This window comes from Sminthopsis crassicaudata, chromosome 3 (assembly GCF_048593235.1).
Source record: "Sminthopsis crassicaudata isolate SCR6 chromosome 3, ASM4859323v1, whole genome shotgun sequence".
Lineage (NCBI taxonomy): Eukaryota > Metazoa > Chordata > Mammalia > Dasyuromorphia > Dasyuridae > Sminthopsis > Sminthopsis crassicaudata.
Window position 1 is genome coordinate 362895188 of NC_133619.1, and position 22418 is coordinate 362917605.

The window sequence follows — 22418 nt, forward strand, 5'->3', positions numbered from 1 at the left end:
ACAGAACCAATGAGCAAACTCCTTGGCAGGTGTCAACTCCTTCACAGGTGTCAACTCCCTGACAGGTGTCAACTCCTTGACAGGTGTCAACTCTTTACAGGTGTGAACTTTGAATTCAATGAGCTAGAGAATTGTTAAGTACCAGACAACCGATGTAGCACCTAGGAATAATCCTAACCATGGAGCTGTGGAGACACAGGTCCTTTGTAATCTAAAGAGTTATAGAAGTATGATCTAACACTCATTTAAAGATTTTCATAGGTATCTCATTATATTTCCTGTTTTACAAACCTTTATTTTTCTTTTCCATCCTGGAGCTTTTACTTCTTGGTCTTCTTTAGACAGATCCTTTTTGTTGCCCAAACTCTATCCCCAGTGGTTTTATCTAGCCCTTTCTACCCTTCCCTCAGGATTCACTGTTGGCATTCTTTTTGTTCTGATTCATTAACTAGCTAGGGAACCCACCTTTGCCATTTAGTCATGGCACAAAGTCGGGTCTCATGGCTTTCAAAAGTTTTAAACCTTTCATTTTTGGTTCTCTTTAGTTCATCTAGGCCTTGTGGTTCTGTGCTCCTATCCCATTTGCAAATGCCACCTCAGTTTATATTCAATTCAATTTGGCTTTTACTGAATACCTACAAAGTATAAGGTCCTCTGCTTATTCCCCTTAATGGACCCAAGTCCTTTCTCTGACACTTATTAAGGGTATGACCTTATCCGAGGGACTTTTCTTTTTCCTCTCCTATGAAACAAAAGAGTTGGACTAGATTCTCACAAGGATTCTCACCCTTTTGATGGCATACGCTTCTGTGAAAAATCTGGGGAAGTCTATGAACCCGGTCTTTCACTCATGTTTTCAAATGCATAAAAGCAAAGAAATAGGCTTACAAAGGAGATCAACTGTCTTGAATTATAATAATCCAAATGTCTTTTGAAAACAAATTTAGGCACCCCAGGTTAAGAAGTCCTGGACTACATGATCTCTGAGGTTCATTCTAGCTCTCAGGTATTGGCATTTTGTAAGGGTATGTCCAGCTGAGACTATTTCCAGCTAAAGACACTAGTTGTCTCAGTTATATTTCCCACAGGCCTTTGAGACAAGCAGCTTCTACCATTCTAAAGGTAAGCTCCTCAAGGACAGGAACAGAACGGGAATTATGCCCTCAAGGAACTTATTGCCTAATAAAGGTGATGGCACCTTTATTACTTAATTTATCACTTTATTTACTTATTTATTTATTTAACATTATTTACTTAAGGACAAATTTCTTTATTAAAGGCGGAGCTCAAGGATTTATCTTCATCCCCAATTTTCCTTCTATCCTTAATGTGCTTTCTGAATTTTTGATTCTACCAACCCTCTCCAGCAACATTGACCTTACAATGGCCACCTAACATGTTTTTCTACCACTGCCCACTTTCTCGTATTTATCCTTCATATCATGTTAGTAGATTCTTATTTATGTCAGTCTTCTGCTCCAAAAATCTTCCACCACGTGGCATTTCATCCCAAGTAAAATTTCACTTCTAGACACATCCTTAACTTTTCCCTTTCCTTGCCTTTGCCCCAGCTACAAGACTAAAATCTTCATGAAGACCAAATCATTTTTTATAAAGTGTTATCTAAAATATATATGTCGGGGCAGCTAGGTGGCACAGTGGATAGAACACCAACCCTGAATCCAAATCTGGTCTCAGACACTTAACACTTTCTAGCTGTGCAACCCTGGGCAAGTCATTTAATCCCAGTCTCAGGAAAAATAAAATAAAATAAAATAAAATGTCTATATCTCTCCATATCTAGCATAGTGCTCTACATACAGTAGGTGCTTAATGTGTGCTTGCTGGGTAAAATGAATAAACAAATTAACATTTCCAGAACTAGTATTGGCTCACATGAACATTGCTTCCACAGAACTACAAGCAGCCCACCAGGCCCTGGGCCTGTTGTTCCGGCTAGTATAACTAAGGCAAGACTGGGGATTCAGATGTCCCTGGAAAGGTGATTAGTGCTCAAGGATGATCCAAATCTAGGAATTAAGAAAAGACTCCTGATTGGAAGCACATCCATCTGAGCAGGCAACTAAGAGCTCAAGTACTTAGGATTGTTGGGGATCCCAGGCTTATGGTGTTTGAGGCAAGGCTCAAGTCTAGTGAAATAATTCACTCTTACTTCTGAGGCAAAGAAATAGGAGATTTTTTTTCTTAAAAATCACAAAGAAATCGAGTCTCTTAGCAGACAGGAGCTCCCAAGAAGGGATTAGGAGTTTTTCCAGGTGGTTCAACCAGAGTACTTAGCTTTATGATTAGAATTCAGGCCTTGGGGGCTATGGAAATAAAAGGGAAGTTTGGGTTTGAATCGGCTTCAGTTCAACTCTATACAAAGTTTGATGAGTGGTACTTAACATGTATAGAAAGTTTAATTAGTGGTAGTTAACATTACCTCAGCTCTAGAGAAAGTTTGATTAGTGTCAGCTGAACTCTATAGAAAGTTTAATTAGTGGGGGATGTTTCTAGAGGGAGAAGGAATCTGGGTGGAGCAGGAAGACAAAGTGCAAGGCCATTGACTTCTAGGAACTAGGAGTCTCTAGTGTCAGTATTAGGTTTTTTTCTTTGCCTCTGTCAGCCAGTGGTCCTGTTTTTAGTAGTTTTACTGGGGTCCAGATCTTTACAAAAAAATAACACCTACAAAGTGTAACATTTGAACCTAAGGAATGTGACCCCCAAGTATGCTTTTACAGGACATCATGCTTTTTACACTGCCATTGAATTCTCTATCATACTGCTGTCCATCCCCCAAAAGATGCCCAGATGATAGAAGAGTGAGTTATAATCCTTTAGAGAGTCATCACATCACTCATCATCACATGCCTTACCCTATTCAGCAGCCACTGGTTTGCAGCTTGAATAGGTTTAGAAATTAATACACTAGCAATCATCCCCATCATAACCTTTCCAAACATCCATGTACTAATGAAGCTGGTGGCTACATGAGGATGGAGAGTTGCTACCATTCATTAGTGGTGGACAGCTTTCCTGGGTGAGGACTCCTGACCGGATCTGTAGTGGCTGAGCAGCAGGTGCCTGCGGTAAGATTGGCACAGCATTCTCTATCCTCACAGGGAATCCAAAATGCTTTGCAGGTGACTGGAGTTCAGTATGAAAAGCAGGTGGACACACGATGAAAGGCTGCTGGAATGGATCAGTCTGAGTGCAAATAGGAGTAGTTCCAGGATGCAAGGAGACATTCTGCTGGGCAACTCCTGCAACAGGTGCTGCCCATGATGGACACAGGGCAGACTGGTAGTTTAGCAGGGGGACATCTGTATTAGCTAGAGAGAATGTAGCTGATCCTGGCCACCATTGATCAATTGGATCTGAGTTAGACCTTCTCTTTGTTGAAGATATCCACTTCCATCAGAATACATCCTCATACAGTATTGTTGTTGAAGTGTATAATGATCTCCTGGTTCTGCTCATTTCACTCAGCATCAGCTCATGTAAGTCTCTCCAAGCCTCTCTCTGTTCATCCTGCTGATCATTTCTTACAGAACAATAATATTCCATAACCTTCATATACCATAATTTACCCAACCATTCTCCAATTGATGGGCATCCATTCATTCTCCATTATCTAGCCACTACCAAAAAAGGCTGCCACAAACATTTTGGCACATACAGGTCCCTTTCCCTTCTTTCATATTTCTTTGGGATATAAGCCCAGTAGTAGCACTGCTGGATCCAAGGGTATGCATGCACAGTTTGATAACTTTTGGGGCATAATTCCACATTGCTCTCCAGAATGGTTGGCTTCCACCCATAAAGTCAGATAGTTCACTACAACCAACAGGTATTTGAGACGCCCCACTGATGGCAGCTCGGTAAAGTCCATCTGTACACTTTTGCAAGGCCTGATATCAGGAGGCCTTCCTCCTTTTTGGACTTGTCATTGGGCTGCCCTATTCAGCCTGACAAACAGGACACCCGCTGACCAGTTACCTGCTATTGGGTACTCCAACTTAGTCAACACTAAGTCACCCAGTTCTTGGACACCCCAGTGACTGCCTTGAGGTAAATATTGGAGTTCACGTCTCATATCTGCTGTGGTCAGTACTTCTCTGCCATCAGGGAGGAACCAGTGCCCTTCTTTATCCTCCTCAGCACCAAGGCTTTGGATTTCCTGCTTCTCTCCTGGGGTAAAGGAAGTTGGAAGCCTTTGAAGCAGAAATGCCAGAATTAACACCATCATCTTCTGCATACTTACTGATTCTTCTTCTCCAGCCCGGTTCACCTCCTCATCCACAAAGCAGTCTCGAATCTCTTTGGTGCCCCTGCACATGAATCACTGCAACGTCCTGAGGTAACATAAGATTAGTCCAAATTTCAGTGACCAATGCCCTGTGTGCCAATTCCTTATCTTTTCTGTTTCCAATCTTTCCCTCAAGTAATTTACAGGATCTAATTTCTTTTTCCCTTCACTTATACAATGACTTAAATATTTTACCTCACATTTCACAAATTGCAATTTGTCTTAAGGAATTCTCAGTCCCTGTGCTCCTAAATAATTTAACAAACTGATAGTGACTTGGACAAGGTCACTCTTTTTCCTCCCTGCCACAAGATCTCCATATTGTAAGACTTTTAACAATAAGAAATTTATCCCAGAATGTTTACACAATTCTTATATACCCAAGTAGATGTTCCCTAAATTGAATATTATATCAATCATTTTGCTTTAAAAAATAAAATACCCAATACACAGAAAAACCCCAAACTACATATTGCCCATAACTAAAACAATTTCAAAAGGACAAAGGCAAAAACTATTCTCTTTGGACTCCCTCTAAATAATTGTCATCAATACAGTTAATTAAAATTTCCTATTTTCACATAAAAGAATCTGAAAAGTTCTTAAAAACATCAATTAAACTTTTTTGTTAAATAACCCTTTCAAACTACCTATCACATTTCTGATCATACTCTTTAAAACATGAAAACCCTTATGTATCTAAAGAAACAAATGTTCAATCAATTAAGGTCTTGTAAGAGAAGCCTGACCCTTTTAATCCATTTGCTTTCTTCAGCCAAAAACGACTTCAGCTTCCTACTGCTGCTCTCCCCTGCAAAAACACATCCCGCCTCACAGCCATCTCTCTGTGACGACCCTTTCCAACCAGTTTCTTCTTTTTCCCACTGATTTCTTCTTGAAATCATTTGCTCCCACTAATCAATCTTCTTAAATCTCCTCCATTCTCCTGTCCCAACTCTCTGCTTTCCTCCTAAGGCTTACTTGCTCAAAACTTCTCCAACATACTTTAAACACTTCCAAACCCAATAACGCTTCTGACTAGATGCTCCATTTAAACTATTAATTACTTTTGTAAATCAATATCTCTTGTCCCTTTTAAAAAATCACCTTTTTTTTAAACTTTAAGATTCATAATACAATAAATAGATAATACCTCTATAAAACCCACATGTCCTATAAACATAACCCATAATGTTAACAAATTGTCCAATGTTTCAGAAGCAAACCAACTAGTTTTTTTTGTTTTGTTTTGTTTTGTTTTTTTTAGTTTTTTTTTTCTTCGTTCTGCCTGAGGGTTTCAAGGCCACTAGCAGAAACTTCTTTTTCACAGGTGGCATTAAGCAGATAAGGTTTTATTGCCATGATTCCTCTCTAGCAGACTTTGAAAACCTGCTTTTCAGGGAAAACTTCCCCACCAGTATAAAATAGTCAAATTTTTTTGTTCTTACAAATTGGTACAACAGGTTAAAAAGTTTAATATCACAAAAATATTATATCAATTTATATAGTTGCAAGATGAAAATAACCAATTGCCAAATTATTTAACCATTGTTCTTAAAGCTCTTAATCAAATGCTGCAGACAATTACCCAACTTAGCCTTCTTAAACTTTCTGATCTCTAATTCCATGAAAGCAAACCTGCTAATAAGGATTTTTTTTTTAGTAAGATTCACACTATCCTGAGTTCTGATAACAGGGCTGCTTGTTTATAGAAGTGATAACCACTGATCTTCTACTTTCTCAAAACTTTCCAAACTTTATTTCCCCCCTTCTCTCCCTCCTCCTGCAAAAGCCAGAGGCAGAGAGAGAGAAAGAGAAAAAAAGATTTTTCAAACTTCTTCTTTTTTTTTTTTTTTTCTACCTCAGCCACTCGGAAATAATTACTACACTGAATGAATTCCACTTTATCACAACTTAGCATGATATTTTCCTAAGACTGTAACACAGAGGCTGAATTCTTATCTCTTATGAGGTTGCTAACTTTTAACACAGAACAAAAAAGGCAAAGCAGACAAACATACACACACAGAGGGACACAGAGCTCTATTTTTCTTAAAGAGAGGCATTTATGCACTGGATCCTGTTCGTGACGCCAATTTATGTTATGTGATTTTAGGGAAAAGTTCGGATTCGCTCCTATAAATGACACTCTCAAACACAATCAAAAATAAGAGTAAGATTTAATTATACAATACAGGGAATAGGTTGATTACGATAACAACGAATACATCAAATAAGACATAAAAGAAAAAGAATAATGACAATTATGATTAAAATATCAGAAAAGGATAAAGAAAACATCACCTCTCTGTGGGAGCACCAAATGGAAAGTGGCTGGGGAATCCAATTCTGCAGCCTTCAAACCTGGTTGGGAAGAGAGAGATCTTCATCTCTGTGAGGGAAGCTCCTAATAGAGAATGCTGTCTGATTAGAGAAGGGATCCCGCTACTCTGAAGATCCTTGGAGAATATCTTCAACCCTGCCCCAAATCTTTTTTAAATTTAATTTAACTTTTAACTGTTTGAGGGGGGGAAATGAGGTGGGTTAAGACTCCTTGCTAATTCCCAGCCACCATGAATGTCAATGGGAGATATCCAGTCTTTCCCAGCCCCCACTGGATCTGAGCTAACATAGGCTATCACAGCCACCACTCTAATGATTGGCTCAGGTTTCCCACCCCCCACCCCCAGCACCAACAGTTCCTTATCTAAAAACCCATTCAATTCTATTCAAATTCTAACCCTGGCCAAAACCAGCCAGGAGCCCTCCACCTACTGGCTCTTTTCAAGATTACCAAAAGCCCCTCATTATAGAAAGAGGGAAACCCACTCTTTTCAGGAGCCCCAAACATTGCACACTCCAGCTATGACAAGGGTTCCTGTCTGCCCGGAGCCAGCCCTGGCGTCTTTCTCCCTATAACCTTAATTCCACGCCCCAAAAAACCCTCTTTTATTAATCTAGGTATTCTGGTCTGTAAATTCTTTTCCAGAGGACTCTTCCAATGGCACTAGACCTCATTTATCTCTGTATCCTAGCACCGAATCCAAAGGGGTTGCAGGGGAGCTCTATTTGCCTCCGTACCCCCAAACTGCCAGTAGACCCCAATCCTCATTTCATCTAGGTGCCCCTTACCTAACTCTCATCAGTTTGATCAGGAGATTCTGCTCTCTCCAGCAACCTGAATAAAGCTCCATGCAGACAACTCTAGTTGGTTTTCTCCTTCACAGATGGGATCTAAAATAGGGAATAAAGGAGAAAAGCCTCAATCCCAAATTCAAATTTGGTTATAAATATAATAGTAAAATAGTTTCTTTCACGAGAAAGGAAATAAAGGGCCAAAATATTAAGGATTTTAGAGCTCAGACAGAATTTGATATTTGGTCCTGAAGATAATAAGGACTCATGAGAATTGAGTGAATAGGGTATTGATGTGGTCATTCTTGTGTTTTAGGAAGATCATTTTGATAGCTGAGTGGGGGATGTACTGAGGTGAGGTGAAACTTCAGCCAGAGGCCATTGTAATAGTCTAAGCAAAGAGATGATGGACTCATGCATCAAGATGGTATCAGTCCTGAAGCATAGTAGAGGGCTTCCTTGGAAATGTTGCCAAAGTCGAAATGGATAGGAACTTAGCAATAGATTGGATATGTTTAGGGACAAATTTAAAGAGTGAAGAGTTGGAGCTACCACTGATGGAATAGTATTACTCTTCTTAGTAATAGGGAAATTTGAATCAGACAAAGTTTGGGAACAAAAAATATGAAGTTTAGTTTTGGTCATGATCTTCTTTTAGCTCTTATTTTAAATATATGCACAGTTTTCAACATTCTCCCTTGCAAAACTTTGTATTCCAAGTTTTTTCCCTTCGCTTCCCTCAACCTTTTAGACAGCAAGCAATCTCATATATATACATATTACACATGTGCAATTGTTCCATACCTATTTCCATATTAGGTCAGGATCACTTTTATCACAATAGGCAGTTGGGTCTCCTACTTGTCATCATGAGACTACTAGGAATGAACCCGAAGGGATTTTCTGAATTGTATTGCTTGAGAAGATACCTTGAAGATTCCCAAAGAAACATGGGAAAGTTTAAGAAAGAAAGCATGAGGAGCTTAGAAAGAGGTCCCCCAAAGTGAATCACATTGGAAGAGACCACACCCCCCCCAAAGAAAACATTCCTTATTTACACTGGGGGATGTTACTGGGCACTAGGCTAGAAACAAGTTCAAAAATTGTGTTTGGGTTTGAATTAGGATAAGTCTCAAGCATCTGACTCTCTAAAGGATTATAACTCACTCTTCCATCAGCTGAGAAGCTTTTGGGGGATGGACAGCAATATGAGAGAGAATTCAATGGCTATGTATAAATCATGATGTCATGTAAAAGCACACTTGGGGGTCACATTCCTTACAAGGTTACACTTGGTATTTGTTAATTTTTTTTGAAAAGGTGTGGACCCCAGCAAGACTACTAAAAACAGGACTGCTGGCTGACAGAGGCAAAGAAAAAACCGAATACTAAGTACTTGAGCTCTTCCTTGCCTGCTCAGATAGATGGACGTGCTTCCAATCAGGAGCCTTTTCTTAATCGCCAGATTTGGATCATCCTTGAGCACTGATCACTTTTCCAGGCCCATGAGGCCCCAGTCTTGCCTTAGCTCTACTAGCCTGAACAAGTGGCCCAGGGCCTGGTGGGCTGCTGTAGTTCTGTGGAAGCAATGTTCATGTGAGCCAATACTAGATCTGGAAACGTTAATTTCTTTATTCGTTTTACCCAGCAAGCACACATTAAGCATCTAATGTATGTAGAGCACTATGCTAGATATGGAGAGATATAGACATTTTAGATAACACTTTGTAAAAAATGATTTGGTCTTCATGAAGTGTACAGTCTTGTAGCTGGGGCAAAGGCAAGGAATGGGAAAAGTTAAGGATGTGTCTAGAAGTGAAATTTTACTTGGGATGAAATGCCACGTGGTGGAAGATTTTTGGAGCAGAAGACTGACATAAATAAGAATCTACTAACATGATATGAAGGATAAATACGAGAAAGTGGGCAGTGGTAGAAAAACATGTTAGGTGGCCATTGTAATGTCAATGTAGCTGGAGAGGGTTGGGAGAATCAAATATTCAGAAAGCACCTTAAGGATAGAAGGAAAATTGGGGATGAAGATAAATCCTTCAGCTCCGCCTTTAATAAAGAAATTTGTCCTTAAGTAAATAAAGTAATAATAAAGTCAAATAAATAATTAAGTAAATTAAGTGATAAATTAAGTAATAAAGGTGCCATCACCTTTATTAGGCAATAAGTTCCTTGAGGGCATAATTCCTGTTCTGTTCCTGTCCTTGAGGAGCTTACCTTTAGAATGGTAGAAGCTGCTTGTCTCAAAGGCCTGTGGGAAATATAACTGAGACAAAGAGTGTCTTTAGCTGGAAATAGTCTTAGCTGGACATACCCTTACAAAATGCCAATACCTGAGAGCTAGAATGAACCCCCGAGATCATTTAGTCCAGGAGTTCTTAACCTGGGGTGCCTAAATTTGTTTTCAAAAGACATTTGGATTATTATCATTCAAGACAGTTGATCTCCTTTGTAAGCCTATTTCTTTGCTTTTATGCTTTTGAAAACATGAGTGAAAGACCGGGTTCATAGACTTCCCCAGATTTTTCACAGAAGCGTATGCCATCAAAAGGGTGAGAATCCTTGTGAGAATCTAGTCCAACTCTTTTGTTTCATAGGAGAGGAAAAAGAAAAGTCCCTCGGATAAGGTCATACCCTTAATAAGTGTCAGAGAAAGGACTTGGGTCCATTAAGGGGAATAAGCAGAGGACCTTATACCTTGTAGGTATTCAGTAAAAGCCAAATTGAATTGAATATAAACTGAGGTGGCATTTGCAAATGGGATAGGAGCACAGAACCACAAGGCCTAGATGAATTAAAGAGAACCAAAAATGAAAGGCAAGCAAATAACAAAAGAAAGCCCACAAATGAATGTTCTAGCTTTGCCTCATAGAGTGTTAGGATTGTTACTAGGTGGGATGATGACAGTCTGATCTTGCACAGGGACCGGGGGACTATAGGAAGAGTTGGTACAGAGTGAGCTGCTCCCCATCAGTGAGGAGACTTGAGTAGGTGAGACATCTAATGTAGAGACAGTCTGGGCCTGAGCTGGGGCCGGCTGCTTGTTCTTGGAGGAGAGGGCACTTGACTGCTGCTGCCTGACAACATGAGCTGCTCCAACGTTGAGGGGCTGAGCCGTGGCCAGAGTCACGTGGTTTGTCAGCAGAGAGGGCTGCTGCATAAGGCTACTGTACTGGCTGCCACCTGAGTGCCCATTCCTCCAGTCTCCCAGCTGCTGGCCAATCCCCATGGCCTGGGGAATGACCTCAGTAGGCTGAACACAATTGTGTAGAGCCACCCCAGGGAACTGCTGCCCTGTTGAAGGTAAGAGGATCTGCTGGGTTCCTCCAGGCCAGACCTGCAGGACAGTGGCAGTGTGTCCAACCAGCGCCGGCCGGCTAGGTGCACAGCTCAGAGTAAAGGGCACCACCTGCTGTGGTGTGATGATGGCTGCTTGAGGATGGAGAGTTGCTGCCATGAGTGGTGGACAGCTTCCCTGACTGAGGACTCCTGACTGGATCTGTAATGGCTGAGCAGCAGGCGCCTGGGGTACCATTGGCACAGCATTCTCCATCCTCCCAGGGAATCCAGAATGCTGAGCAGATGCCTGGAGTCCAGTTTGAAAAGCAGGGGGACGCACGACGAAAGTCTGCAGGAATGGATCAGTCTGAGTGCAAATGGCAGTAGTTCCAGGCTGCAAGGAGACACTCTGCTGGGCAACTCCTGCCACAGGTGCTGCCCCTGATGGATACAGGGCAGACGGGTAATTCAGCAGGGGGACATCCGAATCAGCCAGAGAGTGTGTAGCTGCTGCTGCAGTAGAACTGGACGCCAAAACACTGGCGACACCGTGCCCGGGATTGAGCTGGTTGCTGAAGGTCATGGTTAGATTTGTGCTTGTGTTGGGGGCAAAATGGGTGGTCAAAGGGTTCTTGATCTGTTTCACTGGATCATCCATGTGCCCTGTCCTTCGGCAGATCTCCATGTTCTGAAAGCATGACAAAACATGATTGCTGGGTGGGAAATCCAAAAGATGAGTCATTGTCACAAATGGGTGGTTGAGGGTTTTCCATGGAGTAGCTCTCTTATCTGCATCAATTGTCAGCATCTTCTTCAACAAATCAATGAACTCTCTTCTATCTGCTTTTTCTGCCCACATATCCGTTCCCTCTAAGTCTGTAGACATATTCACCTGGGCCATGTCATCTAAACAGTTGAATATGTACTTGCGGGTGTCTCTTGATTTGATTCCTGTTTCCCACTCATGCTCCTCTGGCGTCTTTAGTCTCCACAGTGGGTAACCCAAACGAGGATCTCTGTTGAAAAACATGCTTGTTTTTGTTCCTGCACTCAGAAGGTATTCTGCCGGGAGGCCTTGTGTTTGTGAAATGTAACAAATCTGCTCATATTCTGAAGCCCCGGCATAGAGAGGCCAGCCCAGAAACAACTCCGCTATCACACAGCCCAAGGACCACATATCAATAGCCTCCCAAAACGGCAGTCCAAGAATGATTTCAGGAGCCCTGTAGTAGCGTGTCTGTATGTAGGAGGAGCACACAGCTTTGGATACCTGAGTGGCAGAGCCAAAGTCAATGACCTTGAGGCGGTATGGCTGCTGCACAGGATCCACCAGCATGATGTTTTCTGGCTTTAGGTCCGTGTGGATCAGGCCAAGGTTCTTGAGCTTCCTCAGAGCTGTGGCCACCTGCTGTAGGATGGGCCGGATGTACTTGAGCTGCAGTGGACGAAACTTGTTCTGCTTTAGGAAATCATACAGGTTCTGTTCCAGCATCTCAAACACCAGGCAGGTGTGATTCTGGTGCTGGAAGCACTCATAAAAACGGACAACATTGGATTCGTCAGCATCGTCCCTGTTCAGGAGGGAAAGGATGTTCACCTCAATCTGGCCCTGTCGGGCATAGGCAGGATGGTTTTTCAAGATCTTAATGGCGACAATTTCCTTGGTACTCCGCTTCCAGCACTTGGCCACCTGCCCGAATGTCCCCCGGCCCAAGAACTCTAGGACTTGGTAACTGTTGGTCATGGAGTAAAGGATTTCATGCTGGACCAGCTGGTAATCCCCTTCTCTGCTGGAACTGCTGGTCTTGGTGGTCACGGTGGTGGTCGTGGCAGCGGCACCCACCACAGTCCTGTTCTGCTGCCTGACAGGGGGATGTTCTTCTATGATCTGCCCTTTACCACTGCTGTCCACCTCCTCACTTTTTCTCTTCAATCCACATTTGTGATAGGGCTCCAGCCAAGAAACGTGGCCTCTGTGAGTGAGGGTCTGACTGCTCGGGAAGGATGAGGTGGCAGCACCCCCGGTGCTGTCAGCAGCCATGACCACGACATGCTCCACTGTGGGAGCTGGCAGAAGGAGGCTCTGGTCATAAGAGGGGAGGTTGAACCTTGTCACCTGCTGAGAGGAGTTTTCTTGTCCTTGTGTGGCTGAGAGCTTCTTGCTGGGAGTAGGATACTTTTTGTTGCTGCTCCGTCCTGAAATGTCCCAGCCAGAAGGCTCTGTTTTCCGTTTCTTTGCACTGCAGAAGGCACTCGATGAGACTGTCTGCCTGTCCATTTGAATCGGGGACATTGTGGAAGCTTCTAGCACACCCTTGTACTGGTGCTCTCTCTCTGTCTCTGTCTCTTCTCTCTTTCTCTTCTCTCTTTCTGTCATTGTAGCCAGTCTGCTAGGTGTGAAATGATATCTGAAATCTTTATCCATTTGTATTTCTCTAATCAAAAAGGATTTAAGAAGATCTTAATCTATTCTGATGTTGTGTTTCCTCCAAATTGCAAATGGTTTCCTGGGAGCAGACCTCTTGGGGAGCTTCTGGAGCTTTTAGTTTCAATTCAATGATCTGAAAATGCAGCCAGGAATTCAAGTCCAGATCTTCTCCTTGACCCAATCCAGACTGACTTCCCCACTCAATGTTGGCTCCTTATATCCTCCCAGAGAATCCATGGGCTTGTGGGAACTCCTTACAGAACCAATGAGCAAACTCCTTGGCAGGTGTCAACTCCTTCACAGGTGTCAACTCCCTGACAGGTGTCAACTCCTTGACAGGTGTCAACTCTTTACAGGTGTGAACTTTGAATTCAATGAGCTAGAGAATTGTTAAGTACCAGACAACCGATGTAGCACCTAGGAATAATCCTAACCATGGAGCTGTGGAGACACAGGTCCTTTGTAATCTAAAGAGTTATAGAAGTATGATCTAACACTCATTTAAAGATTTTCATAGGTATCTCATTATATTTCCTGTTTTACAAACCTTTATTTTTCTTTTCCATCCTGGAGCTTTTACTTCTTGGTCTTCTTTAGACAGATCCTTTTTGTTGCCCAAACTCTATCCCCAGTGGTTTTATCTAGCCCTTTCTACCCTTCCCTCAGGATTCACTGTTGGCATTCTTTTTGTTCTGATTCATTAACTAGCTAGGGAACCCACCTTTGCCATTTAGTCATGGCACAAAGTCGGGTCTCATGGCTTTAAAAAGTTTTAAACCTTTCATTTTTAGTTCTCTTTAATTCATCTAGGCCTTGTGGTTCTGTGCTCCTATCCCATTTGCAAATGCCACCTCAGTTTATATTCAATTCAATTTGGCTTTTACTGAATACCTACAAGGTATAAGGTCCTCTGCTTATTCCCCTTAATGGACCCAAGTCCTTTCTCTGACACTTATTAAAGGTATGACCTTATCCGAGGGACTTTTCTTTTTCCTCTCCTATGAAACAAAAGAGTTGGACTAGATTCTCACAAGGATTCTCACCCTTTTGATGGCATACGCTTCTGTGAAAAATCTGGGGAAGTCTATGAACCCGGTCTTTCACTCATGTTTTCAAATGCATAAAAGCAAAGAAATAGGCTTACAAAGGAGATCAACTGTCTTGAATTATAATAATCCAAATGTCTTTTGAAAACAAATTTAGGCACCCCAGGTTAAGAAGTCCTGGACTACATGATCTCTGAGGTTCATTCTAGCTCTCAGGTATTGGCATTTTGTAAGGGTATGTCCAGCTGAGACTATTTCCAGCTAAAGACACTAGTTGTCTCAGTTATATTTCCCACAGGCCTTTGAGACAAGCAGCTTCTACCATTCTAAAGGTAAGCTCCTCAAGGACAGGAACAGAACGGGAATTATGCCCTCAAGGAACTTATTGCCTAATAAAGGTGATGGCACCTTTATTACTTAATTTATCACTTTATTTACTTATTTATTTATTTAACATTATTTACTTAAGGACAAATTTCTTTATTAAAGGCGGAGCTCAAGGATTTATCTTCATCCCCAATTTTCCTTCTATCCTTAATGTGCTTTCTGAATTTTTGATTCTACCAACCCTCTCCAGCAACATTGACCTTACAATGGCCACCTAACATGTTTTTCTACCACTGCCCACTTTCTCGTATTTATCCTTCATATCATGTTAGTAGATTCTTATTTATGTCAGTCTTCTGCTCCAAAAATCTTCCACCACGTGGCATTTCATCCCAAGTAAAATTTCACTTCTAGACACATCCTTAACTTTTCCCTTTCCTTGCCTTTGCCCCAGCTACAAGACTAAAATCTTCATGAAGACCAAATCATTTTTTATAAAGTGTTATCTAAAATATATATGTCGGGGCAGCTAGGTGGCACAGTGGATAGAACACCAACCCTGAATCCAAATCTGGTCTCAGACACTTAACACTTTCTAGCTGTGCAACCCTGGGCAAGTCATTTAATCCCAGTCTCAGGAAAAATAAAATAAAATAAAATAAAATGTCTATATCTCTCCATATCTAGCATAGTGCTCTACATACAGTAGGTGCTTAATGTGTGCTTGCTGGGTAAAATGAATAAACAAATTAACATTTCCAGAACTAGTATTGGCTCACATGAACATTGCTTCCACAGAACTACAAGCAGCCCACCAGGCCCTGGGCCTGTTGTTCCGGCTAGTATAACTAAGGCAAGACTGGGGATTCAGATGTCCCTGGAAAGGTGATTAGTGCTCAAGGATGATCCAAATCTAGGAATTAAGAAAAGACTCCTGATTGGAAGCACATCCATCTGAGCAGGCAACTAAGAGCTCAAGTACTTAGGATTGTTGGGGATCCCAGGCTTATGGTGTTTGAGGCAAGGCTCAAGTCTAGTGAAATAATTCACTCTTACTTCTGAGGCAAAGAAATAGGAGATTTTTTTTCTTAAAAATCACAAAGAAATCGAGTCTCTTAGCAGACAGGAGCTCCCAAGAAGGGATTAGGAGTTTTTCCAGGTGGTTCAACCAGAGTACTTAGCTTTATGATTAGAATTCAGGCCTTGGGGGCTATGGAAATAAAAGGGAAGTTTGGGTTTGAATCGGCTTCAGTTCAACTCTATACAAAGTTTGATGAGTGGTACTTAACATGTATAGAAAGTTTAATTAGTGGTAGTTAACATTACCTCAGCTCTAGAGAAAGTTTGATTAGTGTCAGCTGAACTCTATAGAAAGTTTAATTAGTGGGGGATGTTTCTAGAGGGAGAAGGAATCTGGGTGGAGCAGGAAGACAAAGTGCAAGGCCATTGACTTCTAGGAACTAGGAGTCTCTAGTGTCAGTATTAGGTTTTTTTCTTTGCCTCTGTCAGCCAGTGGTCCTGTTTTTAGTAGTTTTACTGGGGTCCAGATCTTTACAAAAAAATAACACCTACAAAGTGTAACATTTGAACCTAAGGAATGTGACCCCCAAGTATGCTTTTACAGGACATCATGCTTTTTACACTGCCATTGAATTCTCTATCATACTGCTGTCCATCCCCCAAAAGATGCCCAGATGATAGAAGAGTGAGTTATAATCCTTTAGAGAGTCATCACATCACTCATCATCACATGCCTTACCCTATTCAGCAGCCACTGGTTTGCAGCTTGAATAGGTTTAGAAATTAATACACTAGCAATCATCCCCATCATAACCTTTCCAAACATCCATGTACTAATGAAGCTGGTGGCTACATGAGGATGGAGAGTTGCTACCATTCATTAGTGGTGGACAGCTTTCCTGGGTGAGGACTCCTGACCGGATCTGTAGTGGCTGAGCAGCAGGTGCCTGCGGTAAGATTGGCACAGCATTCTCTATCCTCACAGGGAATCCAAAATGCTTTGCAGGTGACTGGAGTTCAGTATGAAAAGCAGGTGGACACACGATGAAAGGCTGCTGGAATGGATCAGTCTGAGTGCAAATAGGAGTAGTTCCAGGATGCAAGGAGACATTCTGCTGGGCAACTCCTGCAACAGGTGCTGCCCATGATGGACACAGGGCAGACTGGTAGTTTAGCAGGGGGACATCTGTATTAGCTAGAGAGAATGTAGCTGATCCTGGCCACCATTGATCAATTGGATCTGAGTTAGACCTTCTCTTTGTTGAAGATATCCACTTCCATCAGAATACATCCTCATACAGTATTGTTGTTGAAGTGTATAATGATCTCCTGGTTCTGCTCATTTCACTCAGCATCAGCTCATGTAAGTCTCTCCAAGCCTCTCTCTGTTCATCCTGCTGATCATTTCTTACAGAACAATAATATTCCATAACCTTCATATACCATAATTTACCCAACCATTCTCCAATTGATGGGCATCCATTCATTCTCCATTATCTAGCCACTACCAAAAAAGGCTGCCACAAACATTTTGGCACATACAGGTCCCTTTCCCTTCTTTCATATTTCTTTGGGATATAAGCCCAGTAGTAGCACTGCTGGATCCAAGGGTATGCATGCACAGTTTGATAACTTTTGGGGCATAATTCCACATTGCTCTCCAGAATGGTTGGCTTCCACCCATAAAGTCAGATAGTTCACTACAACCAACAGGTATTTGAGACGCCCCACTGATGGCAGCTCGGTAAAGTCCATCTGTACACTTTTGCAAGGCCTGATATCAGGAGGCCTTCCTCCTTTTTGGACTTGTCATTGGGCTGCCCTATTCAGCCTGACAAACAGGACACCCGCTGACCAGTTACCTGCTATTGGGTACTCCAACTTAGTCAACACTAAGTCACCCAGTTCTTGGACACCCCAGTGACTGCCTTGAGGTAAATATTGGAGTTCACGTCTCATATCTGCTGTGGTCAGTACTTCTCTGCCATCAGGGAGGAACCAGTGCCCTTCTTTATCCTCCTCAGCACCAAGGCTTTGGATTTCCTGCTTCTCTCCTGGGGTAAAGGAAGTTGGAAGCCTTTGAAGCAGAAATGCCAGAATTAACACCATCATCTTCTGCATACTTACTGATTCTTCTTCTCCAGCCCGGTTCACCTCCTCATCCACAAAGCAGTCTCGAATCTCTTTGGTGCCCCTGCACATGAATCACTGCAACGTCCTGAGGTAACATAAGATTAGTCCAAATTTCAGTGACCAATGCCCTGTGTGCCAATTCCTTATCTTTTCTGTTTCCAATCTTTCCCTCAAGTAATTTACAGGATCTAATTTCTTTTTCCCTTCACTTATACAATGACTTAAATATTTTACCTCACATTTCACAAATTGCAATTTGTCTTAAGGAATTCTCAGTCCCTGTGCTCCTAAATAATTTAACAAACTGATAGTGACTTGGACAAGGTCACTCTTTTTCCTCCCTGCCACAAGATCTCCATATTGTAAGACTTTTAACAATAAGAAATTTATCCCAGAATGTTTACACAATTCTTATATACCCAAGTAGATGTTCCCTAAATTGAATATTATATCAATCATTTTGCTTTAAAAAATAAAATACCCAATACACAGAAAAACCCCAAACTACATATTGCCCATAACTAAAACAATTTCAAAAGGACAAAGGCAAAAACTATTCTCTTTGGACTCCCTCTAAATAATTGTCATCAATACAGTTAATTAAAATTTCCTATTTTCACATAAAAGAATCTGAAAAGTTCTTAAAAACATCAATTAAACTTTTTTGTTAAATAACCCTTTCAAACTACCTATCACATTTCTGATCATACTCTTTAAAACATGAAAACCCTTATGTATCTAAAGAAACAAATGTTCAATCAATTAAGGTATTGTAAGAGAAGCCTGACCCTTTTAATCCATTTGCTTTCTTCAGCCAAAAACGACTTCAGCTTCCTACTGCTGCTCTCCCCTGCAAAAACACATCCCGCCTCACAGCCATCTCTCTGTGACGACCCTTTCCAACCAGTTTCTTCTTTTTCCCACTGATTTCTTCTTGAAATCATTTGCTCCCACTAATCAATCTTCTTAAATCTCCTCCATTCTCCTGTCCCAACTCTCTGCTTTCCTCCTAAGGCTTACTTGCTCAAAACTTCTCCAACATACTTTAAACACTTCCAAACCCAATAACGCTTCTGACTAGATGCTCCATTTAAACTATTAATTACTTTTGTAAATCAATATCTCTTGTCCCTTTTAAAAAATCACCTTTTTTTTAAACTTTAAGATTCATAATACAATAAATAGATAATACCTCTATAAAACCCACATGTCCTATAAACATAACCCATAATGTTAACAAATTGTCCAATGTTTCAGAAGCAAACCAACTAGTTTTTTTTGTTTTGTTTTGTTTTGTTTTTTTTAGTTTTTTTTTTCTTCGTTCTGCCTGAGGGTTTCAAGGCCACTAGCAGAAACTTCTTTTTCACAGGTGGCATTAAGCAGATAAGGTTTTATTGCCATGATTCCTCTCTAGCAGACTTTGAAAACCTGCTTTTCAGGGAAAACTTCCCCACCAGTATAAAATAGTCAAATTTTTTTGTTCTTACAAATTGGTACAACAGGTTAAAAAGTTTAATATCACAAAAATATTATATCAATTTATATAGTTGCAAGATGAAAATAACCAATTGCCAAATTATTTAACCATTGTTCTTAAAGCTCTTAATCAAATGCTGCAGACAATTACCCAACTTAGCCTTCTTAAACTTTCTGATCTCTAATTCCATGAAAGCAAACCTGCTAATAAGGATTTTTTTTTTAGTAAGATTCACACTATCCTGAGTTCTGATAACAGGGCTGCTTGTTTATAGAAGTGATAACCACTGATCTTCTACTTTCTCAAAACTTTCCAAACTTTATTTCCCCCCTTCTCTCCCTCCTCCTGCAAAAGCCAGAGGCAGAGAGAGAGAAAGAGAAAAAAAGATTTTTCAAACTTCTTCTTTTTTTTTTTTTTTTCTACCTCAGCCACTCGGAAATAATTACTACACTGAATGAATTCCACTTTATCACAACTTAGCATGATATTTTCCTAAGACTGTAACACAGAGGCTGAATTCTTATCTCTTATGAGGTTGCTAACTTTTAACACAGAACAAAAAAGGCAAAGCAGACAAACATACACACACAGAGGGACACAGAGCTCTATTTTTCTTAAAGAGAGGCATTTATGCACTGGATCCTGTTCGTGACGCCAATTTATGTTATGTGATTTTAGGGAAAAGTTCGGATTCGCTCCTATAAATGACACTCTCAAACACAATCAAAAATAAGAGTAAGATTTAATTATACAATACAGGGAATAGGTTGATTACGATAACAACGAATACATCAAATAAGACATAAAAGAAAAAGAATAATGACAATTATGATTAAAATATCAGAAAAGGATAAAGAAAACATCACCTCTCTGTGGGAGCACCAAATGGAAAGTGGCTGGGGAATCCAATTCTGCAGCCTTCAAACCTGGTTGGGAAGAGTTTGTCCCAGGTAGATCTTCATCTCTGTGAGGGAAGCTCCTAATAGAGAATGCTGTCTGATTAGAGAAGGGATCCCGCTACTCTGAAGATCCTTGGAGAATATCTTCAACCCTGCCCCAAATCTTTTTTAAATTTAATTTAACTTTTAACTGTTTGAGGGGGGGAAATGAGGTGGGTTAAGACTCCTTGCTAATTCCCAGCCACCATGAATGTCAATGGGAGATATCCAGTCTTTCCCAGCCCCCACTGGATCTGAGCTAACATAGGCTATCACAGCCACCACTCTAATGATTGGCTCAGGTTTCCCACCCCCCACCCCCAGCACCAACAGTTCCTTATCTAAAAACCCATTCAATTCTATTCAAATTCTAACCCTGGCCAAAACCAGCCAGGAGCCCTCCACCTACTGGCTCTTTTCAAGATTACCAAAAGCCCCTCATTATAGAAAGAGGGAAACCCACTCTTTTCAGGAGCCCCAAACATTGCACACTCCAGCTATGACAAGGGTTCCTGTCTGCCCGGAGCCAGCCCTGGCGTCTTTCTCCCTATAACCTTAATTCCACGCCCCAAAAAACCCTCTTTTATTAATCTAGGTATTCTGGTCTGTAAATTCTTTTCCAGAGGACTCTTCCAATGGCACTAGACCTCATTTATCTCTGTATCCTAGCACCGAATCCAAAGGGGTTGCAGGGGAGCTCTATTTGCCTCCGTACCCCCAAACTGCCAGTAGACCCCAATCCTCATTTCATCTAGGTGCCCCTTACCTAACTCTCATCAGTTTGATCAGGAGATTCTGCTCTCTCCAGCAACCTGAATAAAGCTCCATGCAGACAACTCTAGTTGGTTTTCTCCTTCACAGATGGGATCTAAAATAGGGAATAAAGGAGAAAAGCCTCAATCCCAAATTCAAATTTGGTTATAAATATAATAGTAAAATAGTTTCTTTCACGAGAAAGGAAATAAAGGGCCAAAATATTAAGGATTTTAGAGCTCAGACAGAATTTGATATTTGGTCCTGAAGATAATAAGGACTCATGAGAATTGAGTGAATAGGGTATTGATGTGGTCATTCTTGTGTTTTAGGAAGATCATTTTGATAGCTGAGTGGGGGATGTACTGAGGTGAGGTGAAACTTCAGCCAGAGGCCATTGTAATAGTCTAAGCAAAGAGATGATGGACTCATGCATCAAGATGGTATCAGTCCTGAAGCATAGTAGAGGGCTTCCTTGGAAATGTTGCCAAAGTCGAAATGGATAGGAACTTAGCAATAGATTGGATATGTTTAGGGACAAATTTAAAGAGTGAAGAGTTGGAGCTACCACTGATGGAATAGTATTACTCTTCTTAGTAATAGGGAAATTTGAATCAGACAAAGTTTGGGAACAAAAAATATGAAGTTTAGTTTTGGTCATGATCTTCTTTTAGCTCTTATTTTAAATATATGCACAGTTTTCAACATTCTCCCTTGCAAAACTTTGTATTCCAAGTTTTTTCCCTTCGCTTCCCTCAACCTTTTAGACAGCAAGCAATCTCATATATATACATATTACACATGTGCAATTGTTCCATACCTATTTCCATATTAGGTCAGGATCACTTTTATCACAATAGGCAGTTGGGTCTCCTACTTGTCATCATGAGACTACTAGGAATGAACCCGAAGGGATTTTCTGAATTGTATTGCTTGAGAAGATACCTTGAAGATTCCCAAAGAAACATGGGAAAGTTTAAGAAAGAAAGCATGAGGAGCTTAGAAAGAGGTCCCCCAAAGTGAATCACATTGGAAGAGACCACACCCCCCCCAAAGAAAACATTCCTTATTTACACTGGGGGATGTTACTGGGCACTAGGCTAGAAACAAGTTCAAAAATTGTGTTTGGGTTTGAATTAGGATAAGTCTCAAGCATCTGACTCTCTAAAGGATTATAACTCACTCTTCCATCAGCTGAGAAGCTTTTGGGGGATGGACAGCAATATGAGAGAGAATTCAATGGCTATGTATAAATCATGATGTCATGTAAAAGCACACTTGGGGGTCACATTCCTTACAAGGTTACACTTGGTATTTGTTAATTTTTTTTGAAAAGGTGTGGACCCCAGCAAGACTACTAAAAACAGGACTGCTGGCTGACAGAGGCAAAGAAAAAACCGAATACTAAGTACTTGAGCTCTTCCTTGCCTGCTCAGATAGATGGACGTGCTTCCAATCAGGAGCCTTTTCTTAATCGCCAGATTTGGATCATCCTTGAGCACTGATCACTTTTCCAGGCCCATGAGGCCCCAGTCTTGCCTTAGCTCTACTAGCCTGAACA

General features: G+C 41.1%; 1 pseudogene; it reads right to left on the reverse strand.

The window, feature by feature from the left end:
- Window positions 1–10322: 10322 nt before the first annotated feature.
- LOC141562144 (homeodomain-interacting protein kinase 1 pseudogene) lies at window positions 10323–13057 on the reverse strand (annotated as a pseudogene).
- Between the last annotated feature and the right edge of the window lie 9361 nt (window positions 13058–22418).